We start from the raw sequence: 14317 nt of genomic DNA, 5'->3' as shown, positions 1-14317 counted from the left end.
AAGGGACAACAGTAAAAAAAAAAAGCCTATCATAGAATCAAAATGAACTACACTATTATTCAGAGAGCAGCCTAAACCCCTCCAACAATCACCCTGCAAAGCAGCAGAAGCACTTACAACATATGTTCTTGCCTGCAAATAGCTCAGGGTGCAAGAGGTGGGTTTTGTTTTTTAAAGCCTTCTGCATGGGCCTAACTCTGCCTTTGTAGAAGGTAGTGTTAACACACATCGAATGCAGAGGGAACCAAACGTGGATAACTGCATACTTTGAAAAATCACACCCAATATGTTCAACTGTTGCCACCATTCTATGAGGAGAAGCGTAAGCTATGGAATACTACAAGTAACAGGGAGCAGTGGTCTAAAGTAAGCTTTTCAGAACCAAGGAAGCACATTTTGGTACTTTTTCACAGATAATTGGGAATGTGCATCTTCAAAACAGTGGTCAAGAGTAGGTAAAGACTATCTAGAGATCCTTAACTGTGACAGAAGCCTCAATGCCTTTTCATAAAATAAGAGTTCTTCAAAGCAACTCTCAGCAACCATTAAGAGAACAGCCAGTGAAAATATGCTTTTCGGATTAAAGTAAGAAAATGAAAGTCAGTGCCTCTCCAACAGATGCGGACGTAACGAGAATGACTTCAACACATCTGCTAGCGATCAAAATGGGTCCACATTCACCAGTGTACAGAAAAGTGGAATCCTAATGATCAGCGAGAAACTTTGCTTTGCCCCAATAACTGCAAAATTGTTCCAGGAAGTTGTATGTACTAATTTACCTACCAAAGAAGAAAACTGCATGATTAAATTGTATTAAATAATCTACACTAATAAAGACTGAGCTGAACAGAAAATGGAACTATCTTATCATGAAGATACAATCACTTGGGAGGAAAGGGGCTCCAAAACATTTTAGTCCTGAGTTGGAATAAAAAAATCAGCCAACTGGGTCGTTTTTCCCTATGAGAAGGTGTTTCTACAAAAATTCACCTCTGAGAAAACCAAAATGGAAACTTCCCATCAACTAGCTAGAAAAAGGAGAAAAAAAAAAAGAGTAAAGAGCTTTCCAGAACCAGCAGTTGGGAAATATTTGTTTTGACTTTTCTTGGGTAAAACAGTTATTCCCAAGGAAAAAAATTATTTCAAGAAAAAGAGTTTCCACTGAAAAATCATTCCAATGGAAAACGTCTGGCCACGGCTACAAAGGATTGGACCACTGGCCTCAGCCAGGGGAAGGGGAATGCCAACGTTAGGGACTGGGTCTGCCACAGTCCTCTTGCACAATCACGGGCAAACTGCTTCCATTCTCCACGACGCTATTTCTCCTCTAGCCTTTCTGCCTACGTGGACCATCCACTCTTCAGGGCAGGGACTGCTATCACTGTATGTTGTACGCAGCCTACTGCACACACGTGTGCAATGACTTTCAGCACTGCAGTAACAACAGTATTTTTTCCTCCTACAGCAGCTAGTTCCCAATACTCAGCTGAAGAGAAAAACACAACCTATGCCTGCAACACACTGCTAATCAAACACTACTGTATACTATGGGGATGTGTTTGTGTGAGGGGGTGTCTTTTCATCGCAGAACTAATCAGAGTTTATACACACAAAATCAGAAAACTCTATAGTCCAGTCTTGTGATCTGTGTTCCAAGCTGCCAGAAATAAGGCAGGAAAGAAGTGGGGTGGGGGGCAGGGCCATCTCCTGTGTTCGTAATGAAAGAAGAGGGATGACTGGACTAAGAGCTGATGAGGTTACGAGGCAACAGCAGTGCCATGAGTTGTTTGGGCTTAAAGCCAGATGTCTTGTATTTCCTTTGATTGTTTCTAAATAATTAATGGTATTAATTTAATCATGTGACACCCCCCCCCCTTTTTTAGTATTTGGCTCTGTGTACTAACACTAAATATAAAGGAGAAAAACGGGACTGTCTATAGCATACTGAATATTGATGCTGTGTGTTTGGACTGCAACAACAGCTGATACTCATCTCCATAAGACTGTATATCTATCGCACTCACACAGTGTTTGCATGAAATAGATCAAGTAGTAGCCTTCATACTCCATCCACAAACCAGCTCAACTATGGCATATGGACACTGCATGTTTGAAGTAGTAAAAGAGAGGGTACAGCTCTCTCTCCGCCCACACTACGATGAACCTGCCACTACCATTTCACGTAACATTTTCTGGCAAGCTCCCAGTTTTCAGTCATGCTGGTTTCTTGAAAGAAACACTCAGAGGAGCCTCTGCTTGTCTTGCTGTTCAAACAAACAAAATAATCACGCATGTTGAGCTAATGGTCCAAAGCTTAATGAAGACCACAGAAAAGAGGCTACCCGTGATGTGAACATTCCCTCCTGACTTACCCACAACAGCCACCGCTGTTGGCAAAAGGAAAAGGATTATGAGGATAATAAGTAACCCTGAGCTTTGGTCTAGACAAACCTCTGCTTGGAACAGTAGCAGTTACTGCACAAAGAAAACAACGACAACCAGCAGTAAAAATTTAACTTCTCCAAAATTTTCTACAGCCAGGCACTGGTGGCAACTGCAGGAGGACCTGTGTTCCTGCACCTTTTCTCTTGGGGCTGCAAGTCTCAGAGGCACCAAGTAATCTCATAGGAATATTCTCAGCATTAGGGTTGAGTACTAAGACTGCTGAAATGTAACAGCAGGAATCCTAAAAAAATGAAGACTAATGAAGGCAGGTCCCTACTCCCTACATGCCTATCTACTCAGTAAGAATGTTTGCTCATTCTCCTACATACAACAGCCCCTACTCTCAGCTTCCCCTAGTCAAGTCTCCAGTCCCATCCATCTTATCTTTTTTCCTACCACATTTCCACTTAGCTTGAATCCATGGCATCTAACATCAGATAGTATTAAATGGGGTAGCTGTGAGGTAATGGAAAGGAGAAAGAAATCTGACAACTTGGAGCAGACCCTCACTTTGTCCAGCAATGCCCCAGACTTCTGGAGGTAAGGATAAAGTGACATGAGGCTTTCACAGATGTCAAAAGAAATTTCCAAAAATGTGCACAAATCTAACCTCATCAAAGAGCACCTGTGGGGAGTCAGACAGGGCTTGGTCAAGTCTCATTTCTTACATTTTATCCATGGCGCCCTACTTGGTTGTCATTCCGCAGATAGACTATCAGATCAAGACTGGCATTAGTGCTTTCTACAGTTACAATTCTTCAGTCAAGGGAAGTGAATGCTGAAGAGTTCTCCACTAGAAAGCCTGCTCCTAATCTTCTAGGACTTAGCAGTCAAAGGAAGGAGCACCGTGACTGCCAAATCACAGGCTGCGGCACTGCAGACTGAGGGGTAGAGTGCTCTGGGTATCAGAGCTCGGGCTACGGGGCTCTTCTGTAAGAAAGGAGCATGAAAGAATACCACAGTGACCGTGCTGGGAAGAAAACATCTCACTCTGTCCTACAAATGCTTCTCTAACAATGTTATAAGGTTGAATAACATCATAGGTTTATTTCTCATGGACATGTGCAAATGGAGAAAACACTAAATATTATCAGTTAAAACAAGAAGAGGAAGGGTAACATACAGACAAACTTAAAGGTACTTCTTCAGTTCCTACCAGCCACCTACAAAGAGTGGCAACACCTACACAAGCAAGAAGCACATCAAGAATACCTAATAAAGGAGTATCCTGCCTTGGAAGTCATTCACAGAAAATGGGCACTGTAGTTTCGAACTGGAACGAGAGGAAACTGCTTCAAGATAGGAAGGATCATATAGAAATAACTAAATTGTTTGCAAGGTAGAAACACTGGAAATAGCCAACCATACAGCTGAACAGCATTTGAGCTGCAGCACTTCATGAACAGCCCCTCTATTTATCTGCTTGTTTTCAGGATTTTGGGGGGTGGTGGGAGAGTGAGAAGACGGCATTTTTCCTGGGGCGACAAGGATCTCTGAAAATGTCTACATGTCAGACTATGCTAAGAATGTATCTTTTGTTCCTCCTTCTGCTTTATTTCCCTTTAATGATAGCTTTGCAGTGAATCCCATTTGTGAGTTGCTCAAATAAATGCAAATTTTATCTTGTAAGCAATACCCTCCAAAATACTACTACAACTGAAAATAAAAATCTTGAGAGCTAAAATGCCTTAGGTCTTCCCCAGTGCCCTCATCTCCCCAGGACACTGGACTGCTTGCTATTATTATATATGGAGTACCAGACAGGGTACTTGGTATTATAAATATGTACTGCATTGAAATATATAGACCAAGTCCCCAGGGCCCAACATTCTAATTGGAATTACAGTTGTGCAAATAATTGATTTATTTGGCTAGCTGACCAACCTGAGAACACAGAAAGGAAAAAAAAAACAACCCACAAACACACCTAGGTGTTTCAACAAAATGGGCTAGTTTTTTGCTTGTGTTCGATACATTTCAATTAAAATTGACTTTGTTTCAAAACAAAACCAGGAATATTGTTTAGAAACATCAAAATAAAACCTTCTGGCTTTCCAAAACACTTCTTTTAAATTTTTTCTCAGTTTATTTTTTTCCAGATTTTTGGCTAACTCGTACCTGAGGCAAGCAGTTTGCAGCAAATAAAACATTTAACTCAACAGTTTTATCCAGATGTAAATCTAAGGGCTGAACTGTGAGTCAACTTGCTCTCGACTTAATGACAGAAAAGCAGGGAGGCAGGGGATTTGCATTCTCTTCTCGGTTCAGCCCCTGTCTTTGCATACGAGGTGAGTTATTATTTCGTTTCTTTACGGCTGTCTCTCTGTCCACATTTTGTCTCTGCCGTCCCCGAGCTCGTCAGGGTTAGAGGCACCTCCTACAGCGTGTCTGTACAGTGCCTAACACAATAGATTGCTCATCTCAACTGGGGCCTGCATGATGTACTATAATATAAATAACTGCTCAACTGCAGGCAAATCTCTTTTTAATGCCAATAGTTTCACTTGCATATATTTAGCAGCCCATCATGGGAACATCGGCTTCTTTTTTAATTAATTACTTATTAATAGAGGTAAAAGATGAACGGACGACAAGTCTAGATTTTTCCTGCTTCATCAATTTCAGCACTCAAAGAAAGCATCTCGTTTACAGCTACCAGGAACCAACAGGGACACGTACTGAATCGAGTCTGAAACCCAAGATCCCCTCAGCACTTTTGTACCCCCATTATTTGGGGACAAATCCTCTCATCCCTCTAGGGAAGAAAAAGTAGCTGGATTGAAAGAGCTGCTTAGTGGAAAGCCTCACGGGCAACTTCCAAATTCTCTGCGCAGGGCTTTAGGCACACAATTGTCACCGGCAGGAATGGGAAATGCAAGTTCAATGTCTGCGCAGAGGTGGAAACAGCCTGTGAGGCCGAAGGGAAGAGGTGGGCCTGTCTCTGTTTTGAAGACCCCTTGCATCTCGCAAGGCCAACTGGCTTAATCAAAAGACAACTTTAGAGCTCATTTGAAAATAAACAACAGAGAAATAGAAACAAATGCAACGTTACAAACTCTTCAACTGCCATGCGCAGCACTCGGGGCTAGGGGTGGGAGGTTTCTCGGAGCACACGTGGCTGTCACTAACCGTAAAGTCAGTCACGTTTTTAAAACACTGGGGACAGAGTTGCAAATGTGCCCCATTATGTCTTGAGATGTGCTCCCTGGGTACGAAAGGTGTGTGGGCTCCAGTAAGCTCGTGTGTTACTTTGCTGAGACCGTGAAAGGCAGCACAAGGCACAGACTGAGAAAGAGCAACTGTAGAGTACACGGGGTGACTATTCCCACTGTACAGGCCTGATCCTGGGTGCCCCAGCTACCCTGGAGTCCCACTGCAGCTTTACCCCCACGCTATTTTCCTCCGTCCTTGGGGCTGCTACTCAGCTGTGGGAGTCACCACTGCCATTTCACGGCCCCTGCAGCTGCGCCTCGCCCCCAGCCTCCTGCAAGAGGGCTGCCAGAGGCACAGAGACTGCACCGGTCGCTGCCAAGGCGATCACACTCTGTCCAAGGGCAGCGCTTGCAGTCGGCCATTGCTCTCTGCATATGACTGCCCCTACGCCATGCTAAAGGCGCAATTATTGTAATTAAAAATAAATCCTCCTCCCTGCTGATTGGCTGTACTTATTGGCCATTGCTGCCATCTAGCCAGATGCATTTCCAATGTTCACAAAAGCCTCGAGCCTGTTTATTTTCCCTTTGCCGCTTGGCCTGAAGCAGGGATAAATGCATCCGTTGTTACTCACTGCCTCTGTGGAGACATTTGTAAACTTTCACAGGGTTTTCTTTTTTTTTTCAACAGGTGACAAAATACTGTGTAACTGCAGGTGTTCTGGGGACACAAACAGGAAAATGGAGATCAGATGCAGCTGTAGTTTGAATAAGAAAAATCAAGATAAAGGCAGCAGATAAGAGAGTGCTAAAAAGAGCAAAGCAATGATTGAGAAGGGGTAGTTAGCTATTTTTGTTGCCGATTTACTATTGCAAGGTAACTCTAGCAGAATAATGTTGTCTATTTTGTTAGCATGCCATTTTTTTTCCAGGTGTTACCAGGGGCAGGTTGAATGTTTATAAAAATAAAAGTTCCTGGACGTTACTGAAAAAGGATTGAGAAGTCACGGACGCAAGCCAGCACTGAAGGATGTGCTGGAGGTCACAGCTGAGTGGCACTGGCTGGTGTTACTGGGCTCGTGAAGTAGGAATGCTAAGGAAGCGGGTTCAGAGAGTTTCTAAGTTCAGATTTATTCTTCTAAGAATTTGTTCCCAAAATTCAGTCAGGAAAATGTTCCTAACATTTTTGTTCCTAACACTCTGCACCCATCCCTTTATCTCCTTTTGGTATATATGGCACAAAATAGGACAAAAAAAAAAAAGAATATTCTAAGGAGAATTAGAAATTGAAATATTCAGAAGGAGTTCCACAGGCTGCTTTCTGCCTACAATTCAGCTCTAAAAAGCCAATCTAAACTTCCAGACACTGTGGCCATTCACTTCTCTAGACAACCTGGCTTCAGAGACATAGATCCAGCAACATAATAAGTAAGAGGCGAAGCATAACGGGTAAAGAAAAAATAAAGATGACTGCCTGATAAAAAGGCAGATTGCTCTCTGGTCATAACATTTCAACCAAATTAAAAGGGGAGGCGGGGGGCGGGAGGAGGACAGCAATAAATATCTATGAATCCAAATTTGTTTTACTGTACTTCCTATTCCACCAAGGGAAAGAAGAAAAAGTGTATTTTGCTTCCTGTTTGCTTTTTTTTTTTTTCCCCCTGAAAAGGGAAGTTTCACGGGTAATCTAAAGTAATATTCAGCTGTGAATCCAATTTATGCAGTGGGACAGGATTAAAAAAGGAACAGAAGGTCTGGATTCTGAACCTGCTCTAACGGTTTTGATTTGAATACAACCCAAGTCTTGAAATGGCTTGTTTTCCACTTCTGGTTTGGAGCTGGTTGAAATATTGCCACAGTAGCACTTCCTGTAAATTTTTTGTCCAAGATTCTCATTATTTGGAACTAAACTCTAAAGATTTTGGCACCGTGAAATCCAAACAAAACTCTGTTCCTGACTCAACTGGCCCAGGAGTCAACCCAAGCTTAATCTGGTTCTGGGTCCAAATCCAGCTTCAGCCCATTTCCATTGTTATATAGATTATGCCATAATACCACCTCTAGCCTCAGGATTTATGATGCCTCCTCGCAGGATGCATATTTGTGTGTAAATACATAAATCACATCAGATAAACAAAGAAGACATGCCAGAAAACAGGAGGGGAGGGAAGAGGAGAGATACCTACCAAGCAGTTTGTCTCTAAAGTGTTGCCAGTTGTGAAAGGACTTGACGTGCTAATATCCGCTCATTCAGACTCTTACAGACATGCTAAGAGCGTGACGGCTGGCAAGCAGTGCATTTAAGTGCTGTTACTGAGGCCCCCAAATATTGACAGAGTGCCAGACTCTGAGAAACTATTGATGTATGCAGCCGGCCGCTGCTCCAGACACCTCTCAGACAGAGTCTTTAAATGTCACACATTAATGAATTTTCATGAAATGGAGAATGAGAGAAAGAATTAAAAAAAAAAAAATCCCCCAGCACCAACATGAAAGCATCTTTTATCCCTACACAAAATTCTGCCCTCGAGCCTCAAGATTCTTAGTAGGTTATAACAGATCGGAAGTCGGCAGGACATACGGGGTGGAGGAGGTTAGACCATCTAGATCATGCAGAGCATCCTCAAACAAAGCCAATACTCGAGATGTTCATTTTTACAAAAAACAATGAGGGTCAAGGGCCACTCAGATCTCAGTTTCATTTTAACCAAGCCCACGAATTACAAAGCTTCAGGGGTAGAATTGGTTAAAAGGTTTTCATCTGAGGTACAAATGGGGCCAAACTGCAAAGTTTAATTGTTGACTTTGAATGACCCTAACTTTAGAGCCATTCAGACAAACAGCTGTACTTGGGCCCTCTCTTAGTATTTGATGTTGTGCTTGCTCTTATCCAAGAAATTGCCAAAGTTATGATATAACATTTCTATGCCATCAGATAAACCCAAGTATGCTGATTATTTCTCTTTTTTCATTTATATCAGTGAACTCAAATATGTATGAAAGAACTTCAAATATCATTAAAATGTAATAATGCAAAATGCAGTTGGAGCGTAAATGACAAATCTATGCATAAGGCATCACTTAAAGAGGAAGGAAGTGAAGGGATGATGTAGATGATGTACGCAGAGGTAAAAATGGGCCATTTATATCCAACTGTGTTAAAAATACAGCTTCAGCAAGCCCCTCTGCACACAGCCACTTGGAAGCAGGGCTCCATGAGCCATTTGCCCCCTTGTTCCCAGAGGCACAGGCACTGATTCCTGCAAGGCTCAACCGCCCCCTGTGCCCCCAGGCTGTCCCACAGGATTTCTCTTTGATGCGACACCAAGCAGGGTGAGCACCAACATGACCAGCTCCTGGCCAGCTGCCTCCCTCCCCCTCGAAAGCACAGCTGTTTGACAACGCTGACAGAGAAAGGGAAGCTGCCGCCACCACGACGGCCAGGCCTGTTGCAGGAAAACAGGGAGAAGCTGAGAGCATCCTGACAAGCAAAGGGTGTGCTGTACGAAAAGTCGAGCAGAAAGACCCTGCCAGTGGTGCAGCAAGACCCTGTGGTTCTCCACTTACATTTTCACTGCAGAAAAGTCAACATTCTGCGCTAAAAACTGCTCCCCTAAGTTCCCTCTGTCTCTGGCCACACAAGGCTTTGCTGACCACACTAGCTATAAAAAAATCCCACTGTAAGAACAGGAACTAGCACAAGCAGTGTTCAAGCGGAGCTTGCTTTCACATCAGTCAGGTTATTTTTACCACCTTTGCCAAAGGAAAAAAAAAAAAAAAAAAAAGGAGCTGCCTTTCTGACTGTGAAGCCAAGTGGAAACAAGTGCAAGGACTCTGATGGTAACCTCCAGCTCCTGATGACATAGAACTTTTTGGTTTTTGAAAGCCAACTGTTCTGGTTTTGTTTAGTGAGGGGGGGCCTAAGGTGGCAGCTTCTGTAGGAAACTGCTAGAAGTCGCTCCCCTTTGTTCAGTGGACTCGCTGCTGGGCCTAGGGCGGACCCGCTGCTGGCCAAGGCCAAGCCAATTGGTAGCAGAATGTCCCGTGATAACGCCTCTGCGATAACGTATTTAAGTAGGGGAAAACAGGAAAAAAAGGAGGAGAAGATGTGAAGCAGCTGAGCGGGGGGCAGAGAGGGGGAGGCGCGAGCCTTGTGGGCCTTGCAGGCCTCACCCTCTGGCCTCCCGCCGGGCAGCCGACTGGGCCCAACTCGGCCCGGCCTGGCTGCAAGAAGTGGAGAGGAGATGAGAAGTGAATGAGATGTAAAAAGGATCCTGAGAGGCGTCTGCCAGCCTGTTGTGAGGAATGGCTGCAGACGCCAAGGTCAGTGAAGAAGGACGGGGAGGAGTAATGCGGCTCCTGGCCAAGATTCCCCTGCAGCCTGTGGTGAAGACCATGGTGGAGCAGGTTGTCCCCCTGCAGCCCATGGAGGTCCACGGAGGGGCAGAGATCCACCTGCAGCCCGTGGAGGGCCCCACGCCGGAGCAGGTGGAGGCCTGAAGGAGGCTGTGGCCTGTGGAGGGCCCGCTGGGACAGCTGTTCTAGAGGGACTGCACCCCGTGGAAGAGATGACCCACGCCGGAGCAGTTTCACGAAGGACTGTGGCCCGTGGGAGGGACCCCACGCTGGAGCAGAGGAGGAATGCGAGGAGTTCTTCCCCTGACGATGATACAGCAGCGTAAAACAATGCGTGATGAACTGACCGCGACCCCCATTCCCTTCCCCCCCCTCCCCCCGTGCCACTCGGGAGGGGAAGGTAGTAGAGATAATGTTAAGCCCGGGAAGAGGGAGGGGTGGGGGGAGGTTATCTTGTTCCCTGTCTCATTCTCCTGCTAATTTTAGAAATAAATGAATAGTTTTCCCCAAGTCGAGTCTGTTTTGCCCGTGACGGTAACTTTAAGGATTTCTCCCCATCCTTATCTCAAACCTTGAGCCGTTTTTTTTATATCATCTCCCCCTATTCTCTCGGAGGGTGGGGGGAGCAAGAGAGAGACTGCGTGGTCTGGTCCCGATCGGGGCTGAACTACGACACCAACACACTTCCGTAGGCTGGTACATGTGGCAATCAACTGTACCATGTACTATGACAGTCAGCTGTTTGTGCTATCCACTGTTGTCACCACCCAAAGTATGCCTTCCCTACCACCACACATCCCATGACCACCAGAGTTGCGGCAGGGTCTCCAACACCATTATCCAGTACCCACAGTTCTACTAACGATCCAGATGAAGTAGCAAGTAGCCACCCTCTTCTGACAGTCAGAGAGAAGACAGAGCACACATGCGTGTAAGAGTGGATGACACAAATGACTGATTAAGTACATGAGAACGCAAAATGTCAAAGCCTTTCTATTCTGAGAACAATCTCTATACAAACAAATTAAAAAAAACAATATAGATTTTCGCACAGGGAACTGTTTTACACATGATTGCAAACTTACTTTAAAACACTCAGTACTTTTTCTTTAGGACTTTCAAAGACCCTGTCTAATGTTACTGCCCTTTCTCGCCTGCTAGTTCTCCTCACACGCCCCTTTTCCTTCCTTTCTCTCTCTCCTTTTAAAAAAAAACCGTAACTGAGAAGCTACCACAAAACACTAACCCAGCAATTAATTCAGTCCAGTAGCACATCTTCAGCGAAGGCCAGCACTGGTTGTACTGAAAGAAGATGTAAAAAACTTCGGTAATGCCTTTCTACAAAAGCCTTCTCCTATACTTCAGTAGACATTGGCTTCAGTCTAAAGACTGAAGTGGAGCGTCGGCTGGGATGATACACAAGCTCATGTGCGCCAGCTATGAAGTTGCCCCTCACAAGGGCTGATTACCTGGTCTCTCTGCAATACCGAGATGATGATGCCCCTTTGGGTCACTTCATGCCCTGAGTACGTGCTAGGGCCAGGTAGGTTGGTCACGGAGCCCGCCTGACACCTCTCTCCTCAGAAGCATGGTGTGTATCTCCAGGCAATGCAAACACTGTCTCCTCCAAGACAGTCTCACACAGCACCCAGTAACAAAACTTTCTTGGGACATCTATCTCTTTTCTGGAGGAATTGAAAAAGGAAGGTAAAATTTCTAAAATACAGCAAAACTCTTAGGTGAGTATGTTATGAAGAGAGCAAGCTGGGCAATTTTCTAATTCATTGCAAGGCTAGGACTCTCTTTCTTTTCCAATGAGCCTTTGGCATTTTAAGTAAATGAAGGGACTGAGTTAGAAGACACAACAAAGTCTTATGACTTGTCCAAAGTTATGCAATAGCCTTCTCTCCCTGTCTTCTTTTGCAAACACCAGAACAGCTAAATCTTGTCTCCGTTCTCTTTGCACGTCAATGTTACAACAGCCATTTCGATTCTATAAATTCTGCACCATCTCGGAGACTGGGATAAAAAAGGTGGGTAAAATTTGGAAGAACTGGAAGTATTAATGGTTACAGAAAATTTATCATAAAATAGAATATACACACGAAAGGGCAATTGCAAGGGAATTAATAGGAAGAAGGACGTTACAGAATTAAAATTGCTAGGTCCAAAAGGGACCTTGCAAGTTCCTGAGTTCAACCTCCTTCATCTGGTTTAGGACAGTATTACAGGCCGTCTCCTCTGTCTCATATAGTCTCTTTGATTGTCACCGTATACTTTCCATCAACTAATTACTTACTTGCAGTCACTTCTGATTACTGTTGTCTACCTTCCATCTTTTTCTTTCCTTTCCTCCGTGTGCACACATCACAGATCACAACTGGCTTGCACACCCCCCTGCTTGTTAAAAGTCCCACCTCTTCTGCTGACTTACTGCACTCTTAATCAAAAGGGCAGGAGGAAGCCGCCAGGATTCATTCTTCTCCCTCTCTCCTTCTCTCTCCCTCTCTTTTTTCAAATGGCACAAATGTCAAACTTTCTAAAAGGATGTTTGGCATAGCTGAGTTCAGTCGTGTAACGTACAAAGTCGGTATGATCAAAAGGTTGCAGGGCTGCCCACTGCTAAAGAAGGGGAAAAAAAGGAAACGGGGATCTCTTCTGAAGTGTGAAAGAATGCATGAGCCAACTGTTGCCACTGGAAACACCATGTCTATTAGCAGCAGCGGTGGGTCTAAAATACAAAAATCTAGGTCTGGATTCCAGCTTCTTCAACAACAGGACTGTTCTGATCTGATTTTCCACCCGTGAAGAAATGGGGATAGACATAGATATGGAATTGAAGACTTCTATTCTCTGTGTTTTGCAATGTTATATGGAAAATGACTGTATCTACGAGGAAATAATAGCAGTTGTTTTCACAGTCAAAGTTGCTGAAACTAATCAGACAGAACACAGATTCACACATCAAAAATACATGGTCTCTCTGGTGTTTTCATACTGCTACCTCTCACCACAGTATTTTCACTCTTATTGTATCCACTGACAAAAAGGAGGACAAATTATTCCTTCCTTCTACATAACGAAAATTGTTATGATTTCGTGTGGCAACTGGTTTGCAATTGTAGGGGTCCTCACGACTGCTAAACTGCATGCTCGCATCTTCCTCTACGTTTCAGATGCAACGTATCTATTTTTATTCAGCTGTCCCATTTGCTCTACTTTGCTGAGTCCTTGTGAAAATGCTCATGTCGTCTTACTCAACATTATCATTAGAGAACACCCCAGCTGTGTCACCAGCTCCTGCAAAACGGCTGCACTCACAGTGGCCTGGAAATTGGGGGTCAGAATTCTCAGCATGAAGAATGTCTCCCCAAGCCGAGATGGGAGTTTTCCTGCCTGAAGATAACCTCCAAAACGTAGATGGGAAAGCTCATTGTCAATATCCATTTAATAGAAAAATCTTAATTATAGATAGCTCTCAGTCCCAGAACAGTAGACGGGAACTTGAGATTAATTCCCCCTATGACAAAGTATGTGAAAAATAACCAGAATTTGTAATCAATACCCAGAGGAGAAAGCATCCAAATTGTAACAGGGATTTGGGATTCATTCCCAGAAGGCATAATATACGATTTGGAACAGGTAGACCGGGATTAATTTTTGATTATGAAATATTTGAACAGCGATTTTCAACTTTTAATGAAGAGAGGATGTGGACACCACAATTAATATCTAAGTCTCTCCGTCATATTTCAAGACACAGATGACAGATTAGAAACAGCTGTTCGGGTCGTACACAAGTTACTGTGGGAGTGCCACCTAAAGGAAAGTGCACTAGGATGGGACTCTGGAGAGAGGCAGGCAAAGACCAGAGTTGCACTTTCCCCATTTCTAATAAAACTTGCTTATTGCAAATTCTGCATTGGAAGTAATTATTCTGTGTTTGCTGACTTTACGTGGATAATTGTAAGTCAGAAAACATTGGTATGGGAACATGGCTTTTCTCTTACACAGGGAGAAAATATAAAGGTGTTCAAAGGAGAAATAATTCGCACTCTGAAGGGAAATTTCAAAATAGGAGTGTGCAATGCAAAATACAGAGAGCCTCACTATGTCCTCAGGGGAGAACACAACACCAGTTTCTAAAGTTCCTTAGAATATGATAAAACAGATAATTATTTGCCTAGAATAAAGATAACAAGTGAGCTGTGAATCTTATCCTTTCCTGTTAGTTTCTACAAAATAGTTTTCTTTATGTTTTCCTCACAGGCCAATGAGTAATTTTAATGATTATGAGCTGCATCTGTAGCCACGTAAGACAAGGCAAATTTCCTCTATCTGCATATTTTGCCATTGACAAGCTA

The 14317-nt window shown here is 43.7% G+C and overlaps 1 long non-coding RNA gene across 1 annotated transcript in view; it reads right to left on the bottom strand.

Moving 5' to 3' along the window:
• Nucleotides 1-14317, bottom strand: part of LOC147602201 (uncharacterized) — a 332633-nt gene that overhangs the window by 385 nt on the left and 317931 nt on the right. The gene's annotated exons all lie outside the window — the stretch shown is intronic.

Source organism: Chlamydotis macqueenii, chromosome 1 (genome assembly GCF_036417535.1).
Source record: "Chlamydotis macqueenii isolate bChlMac1 chromosome 1, bChlMac1.mat, whole genome shotgun sequence".
NCBI classification, from domain to species: Eukaryota; Metazoa; Chordata; class Aves; order Otidiformes; family Otididae; genus Chlamydotis; species Chlamydotis macqueenii.
This window is presented reverse-complemented; position numbering and strand designations above follow the sequence as displayed.